The sequence below is a fragment of the Dipodomys spectabilis genome, unplaced genomic scaffold (assembly GCF_019054845.1).
Source record: "Dipodomys spectabilis isolate Male_0828 unplaced genomic scaffold, ASM1905484v1 ptg000162l, whole genome shotgun sequence".
NCBI classification, from domain to species: domain Eukaryota; kingdom Metazoa; phylum Chordata; class Mammalia; order Rodentia; family Heteromyidae; genus Dipodomys; species Dipodomys spectabilis.
The window spans coordinates 2,104,612-2,110,822 of NW_024870839.1; the positions used below are offsets into that span (position 1 = coordinate 2,104,612).

At 40.7% G+C, this 6,211-nt stretch overlaps 1 non-coding gene across 1 annotated transcript; it reads right to left on the reverse strand.

Moving 5' to 3' along the window:
• Nucleotides 1-894: 894 nt before the first annotated feature.
• Nucleotides 895-1,001, reverse strand: LOC122119086. Its single transcript, XR_006149507.1, has one exon. It is a non-coding gene; the product is annotated as a U6 spliceosomal RNA (small nuclear RNA).
• Between the last annotated feature and the right edge of the window lie 5,210 nt (nt 1,002-6,211).

The following is a 6,211-nucleotide window of genomic DNA, read 5'->3' on the forward strand; positions in this document are numbered from 1 at the left end:
GAACACTTAAACTGTAGGAGAGGAAATTATTTTCTACTCATCTTTAAAAATTTTTAGTTTTTTTTTTTTATTGTAAAGATACTGTACAGAGAGGTTACCATTACATGAGCAAAGTAATGAGTCCATTCCCTATGGAGCATTGTTACCTTACCCTCTCCTTTGTTTTTCCCCTACCATCCCTTTCCTCCCCACCTCCCCAACTCCTCCCTCCCCCACCAAAGTTGTAAAGTTCGTTTTCAACATAGTGTCTTCTACATCTCATTGTTACAGTGGGTCAACCTGTATCCTTATTTCAGCATTTTGTTATTTCCCTTCCCCTCCCCAAATTAGAAAAAATGTATATATAAGATGCAGGACACTGCAATCAAATATAGTGAAAACAGGGGCTATACCTTGGGGCAAGAACATACAAAGAAACAAAAAAAATCACATAGTACATTATAAGTACATTAAAAAGAACAACAAGAAAGATAAAAAATCTCTTGTGTCCCTATCTTGGGGTTCATTTCGCTTAGTATCAGGTTATGTGGTCATATGCACATAGCTTTTGACCTCTTCTGCTTGTCCTAGACATATATTAGTTATTGCAGATAAGGGAAACCATGGGACCTATGTTTCTTTGGGTCTGGCTTATTTCACTTAATAGAATTTTTTTCCAAGTCTTTCCATTTCTTAACAAATGGGGCAGTGTCATTCCTTCTGATGGAGGCATAGAATTCCATTGTATACATATATACCACATTTTCTTGATGCATTCATCTACTGAGGGGCATCTGGGTTGGTTCCATATCTTAGCTATGGTGAATAATGCTGTGATAAACATAGTTGTGCTGGTAGCTTTAGTGTGGTCTTGTTTGTGATCATTTGGGTAAATGCCTAAAAGTGGGATTGCTGAAAAGTATGGAACGCTTCACGAATTTGCGTGTCATCCTTGCGCAGGGGCCATGCTAATCTTCTCTGAATCGTTCCAATTTTAGTATATGTGCTGCCAAAGTGAGCACTTTTTCTTTTTTTGATCTCAATGCCTGCTGCCGTACACATTAGACTTCCAAAAAGTTAGGCAAAAAGGCCATGCAAGTTTTATTTTGTGTTCATTTTTACTGGTGGTGACTTCCTGAAAAAGAAGACTCAAAGAAGTAAACATGTTTGGGAACTTACATGCAATTTTTCACCAAGATCGATACATTATGGAGATCTGAGAAGAAAAGGAAAAGGACTGTTAGGTTGGCAGCTTTGGGAAGGTAAATACTTTGGGGAAATTAAAAGGAGATAAATTACTGCCCAGTACAGTTCATTTGTGGGGGTCTAATCAGGTGCTGGCCTTTGTTTTTCTCAAGGTCACCAAACTTCCTTGGGAGAGGGGATTTGTGGCAGTCTTCTCAGGAGTGTCTGTGCTTAGCCAGGTAAGTAAAGATCTGTGGGGGATGGGAGGCATGGCTCAGTTGGTAGAATGCTAGCAATGAACGAAAGCATCAAGTACTGAGTTCAAGTCTCAGTCTTGAACTGAAAAAGAAAAGAAAAGGCTTGTGTGTGCGGCAGGGGCGTTGTTCCTTCTGTATCTGTTGAAACTCAAGTGCTTGCTCAGAATAAGCCTTAAGTCACAAAGGAGAATTTCAGGGTAGCATATTCTGTCCCCTTCAAAACAAGCAAAAATACTAATGAAGTGCCTACCTACAGCTGGTAGCATGTGCTGTCCCTATTGATAGCATGCTGGGGGGAATATGGAAAGATCAGTCTTTTGGCACACCTGCTTCGTATCTCTAGAGCTGTTGAGTGAGAAAGTGAACAGCCCTATCACGTTAGCCTGAAAAGCTGAATGTAAGCTGGTCTCCTGGATACTGATTTGTGCCATAATAACCAACAGGTGTGTTAATTGTATGCTTGTTTCATTTCTAGCAATCCAGACTTGTTACAGGAGTAATGGTGATGCTAGCTAAAATATCTCCAGTGTGGCATCTGTAAACCGCCCCCTCCCACTTGCTCTCTCTCTTTGGTACTGGTCCCAGAGCTTCAACTCAGAGCCTGAGTGCTGTCCTTGAGCTTTTGTGCACAAAGCTATCATTCTACCACTTGAGCCACAGCTCCACCTGTGAGTTGTTGGAGTTAATTGAAGTCTCACTGACTCTACTGCCTGGCCTGCTTTTGTACCACGATCCTCAGATCTCTTAGTAACTAGGATTAAAAGTATGAACCACTGGCACCTGGTGCATACTGGGTTTTTATTAGTCACTAAGGCATAAATTGTGACTGTTCTTTAAAAAATGTAAATAGAGATCACATTTCCTATTGCTTAAGTTTTAGGTCAGCAGTTCCTACTCTAGACACTAGAAATCCTCTACACATTGATGAATCATTCATAGGCGTCAACAGCTTGATGTTATTTTTCTTTAAAGGCACATCTATAAATAAACATATGCTCACACAAGCATCATACTAAGATTTCTTCTGAATTTGCATCATGTTCTTTGCAGCTACTGCTGCACTTGCTTCTGGCCACACTGTTCGGCTCACCATCATCTTCTGAGCCTTAGCTTCTGTATACCATGGGCAGCTGGAGGGCTTCTGACGTGTAGCACTATCTGTGGTCGGATTCTACTCTGCATCCTCTATCTGGAGGGCTGTACCATCCTTCAGACCATCTGGGAATAACTGAGCCCCTCAGGAAGCCTGTGGCAACATCTCGAGTCCTATCATATTGTCACACTTAGGGGGAAGAGGGACAGTGGGCATCTAGGTAGTTAAGATGAGGACACTGTTATGCGTTCTATAAGGCGTAAAAACACCTAAAACAAAAAATGATCTTCTCCAAAACATCAGTAGTGCCAAATTTGATATATTCCCTTCTAGTAATTTCTCCAAGTCCTCTGGTCTGAAGTTTAAAGGTCTCTCTCCCTAGGACCACTGTCTAATACGTTGAATGTGGTTAGCGTAGTGTCTGGTACATAGTATGCATTTGGTAAAGATTGGAGGCTTTGCTTGATTGGTGCTATTTTGGCCTTTGAAAACAATTGGTAAGTTAGATGTATTTATTTGTTTGTTTGTGTATTTATTTGATGCCAGTCCTGAGGCTTGAACTCAGGGTCTAGGTGCTGCGCTTTTGTGCTCAGGCTAACACTCGGCCACAGCTCCACTTCTGGCTTTTTGGTAGTTAAGTGGAAGTAAGAGTCTCACAGGCTTTTCTGCTCAGGGTTGGCTTCAAACTGTGATCCTCAGATCTCAGCCTCCTGAGTTGCTGGGATTGCAGGTGGGAGCCACCAGCACTCAGTGAACTTACTATTTTTTAATATCACAGTAAAGCTTCTCTGCAAGACAAAACAGATGTTACACTCTTAAATCTTTCCATAGCCAACATTACAAACAACTTGAGAAACCCTGTTTGTCATCCAGCTTTTCATTCATCCCGGAATAAAATGCCTCAGTGGCTCCCCCTACCGTTTGGGATGAACTTCAGATTCCTTCATCTGTGAGGCCCTTTCCTGTTGAGCCCCTGCTCCCTGCTCTCCCGGGCCTTCTTGGTGTGGGCACAGTGCTGGTTCACACCTCTGAGCCCTTCCACACCTCTGTGCCCTTTCCACACTCCAGATTCTCAAATACGACTCCCCACGCTCCAGCCCTGGCCTAGACAAACCTGTTCCTCTAGAGTCTACTTCTCCAGAAAGACTTCTCTACTTCCCAGGCTCCAATCGTAGCTTTTATTTACTATTATTTGTATTCACTGAAGTCCACAAATATTGGTTGTTGTTGTTGTTGTTGTTGTACTGGGTTTGAACGCTGTGCCTCACACTTGTTAAGGCAGGTGCTCTACTGCTAAGCCATGCCTCCAGCCCTTTTTGGCACTGGTTATCTTTGAGATAAGGTCCTACTTTCTGCCCAAGTGCATGCCTAGATAGCAGTCTTCCTATTTTCATACCTCTCACTAGCTAGGATGACAGACACATGTCACTGTACCCAGCTATTGGTTGAGAAGTCTTGAGGGTATGCCTGGGCTGGCCTTGAACTGTGATCCTTAGAGTAGCTAGAACCTACTGAGTTCTAGAATTATAGGTATAAGCCACCCATGCCTAGCAGTTTTCCTAAAGTTAATAGGCTTAAAAAAAATACTTTTCTTTCCTTATGAATTCTCTTGATTTTTTTTTCAATACTGAAGTTTGAACTCTGGGACTTGAACATGCTAAGCAGTTGCTCTGCCACTAATTTGTGTCACACCCTTTACCCTTTTGGTTTTAGGTTTTCAGATAGGATCTCACTTTTTATCCAGTGCCAGGCTCAGACTGAGACCTTCTACTTGTGCCCACTCTTAAGTTCCTAACATAATAAGTGTGCACTACTATGCCCAGCTTTTATTGAGATGACTATCTTGCTAACTTTTGGGGCTTCAAACTATTACCCTCTTGATGACCCTAGGCAATATAACCTACGGAATGGCATTTACAAATGCATTTACTGCCTTCTCCCCAGTACTTCCTAATCTATCATATGATTAATCATGGATTATTTAGAAATCTATTTCTTAAGTTTCCAAATAGTTTTAGCTTGTCTAGGTTCATGACTTTGAATTTAATTTCATAATTTTATAATATTTATACTTTAAGATCTTAAATTTTTTCTTTTCAAATATATTGAGACAAATATTAAAGCTGAGGACATATGGCCTATGTTTTCAATTAATTAATTTATTTTTTTATTGTGAAAATACTGTACACAGGGGTTAGATAATGAGTTCATTTCTTTTTTTTATTGTGAACATACTGTACAGAGGGGTTACAATGACATGGGCAAGATAATGAGTACATTTCTTATCAAGCATTGTAGCTTCCTCCTTTGTTTCCCCTTCCCATCCCTTCCCATCCTCCCCCCTCCACATCCCCCCCTCCCCTCCCCCCCTACCAAAGTTGTAAAGTTCGTTTTTGACATACCCACTTGTATATCTCATTGTTGCAATGGGTCCACCTGTATCCCTATTTAAACGATTTGTTTTTCCCCTTCCCCTCCACAAATTATACCGACATCAAATACAGTGAAAGCAGGGGTTATACTGTGGGGTAGGGATATACATAGCAACAAAGAAGTAATCTTATAAATGTGTTAGAAACAATCGCATGAAAAAGAAAAAAAACATTTAAATATGTATCTTAGGGTGCATTTCCCTAACATCTGACCTTTTCTGCTTGACTCAGACATATACTAGATATTGCAAATAAGGGAAACCATGGGACCTATGTTTCTTTGGGCCTGGCTTACTTCACTTAATATAATTTTTTCCAAGCCTTTCCATTTCCTAACAAATGGGGCAATGTCATTCTTTCTGATGGAGGCATAGAATTCCATTGTGTATATATACCACATTTTCTTGATCCATTCATCTACTGTGGGGCATTTGGGTTGGTTCCATATCTTAGCTATAGTAAATAATGCTGCAATAAATATAGTCGTGCTGGTAGCTTTAGTGTGGTCTTGTTTGTAAACATTTGGGTAAATGCACAAAAGTGGGATTGCTGGGTCATAGGGGAATTCTATGTGGAGTCTTTTGAGGAACCTCCATACTGCTTTTCAATGTGGTTGAACAAGTTTACACTCCCACCAACAATGCAGTAAGGTTCCCTTCTGTCCACATCCCCTCCAGCATCTGTTGTTATTAGAGTTCTTGATTTTTGCCATTCTAACTGGGGTGAGGTGGTATCTCAATGTTGTTTTGATTTGCATTTCTCTTATGGCTAGGGAGGTTGAGCATTTCTTCATGTGTCTATTGGCCATCCTTCTTTCCTCTTCAGAGAAGTTTCTCTTTAAGTCTTTAGCCCACTTATTTATTGGGCAGTTGTTTCTTTGAAGATTTGTTGTTGGGGGATTTAATTTTTTGAGTTCGAGGTATGTTTTAGATATGAGACCCTTGTCCGTTGTATGGCTAGTGAAGATCTTTTCTTAATCCGTGGGCTTTCTATTGATCTTGCTAGCTATGTCCTTTGCCATGCAGAAGCTCTGCAACTTTATGCAATCCCATTTGTCCAACCTTTCTTTGATTTGTTGTGTTTCTGGGTCTCTATTAAGAAAATTTCGGCCTGTGCCAACAAGACCTAGGGTTTCTCCTATTCCATCCTGTAATGTTTTCAGAGTGTCTGCTTTGACTCCGAGGTCTTTGATCCATTTGGAGTTGATTCTGGATCTATCTTTAGTTTTCTACAAGTAGTTAACCAATTTTGCCAGCACCATTTAC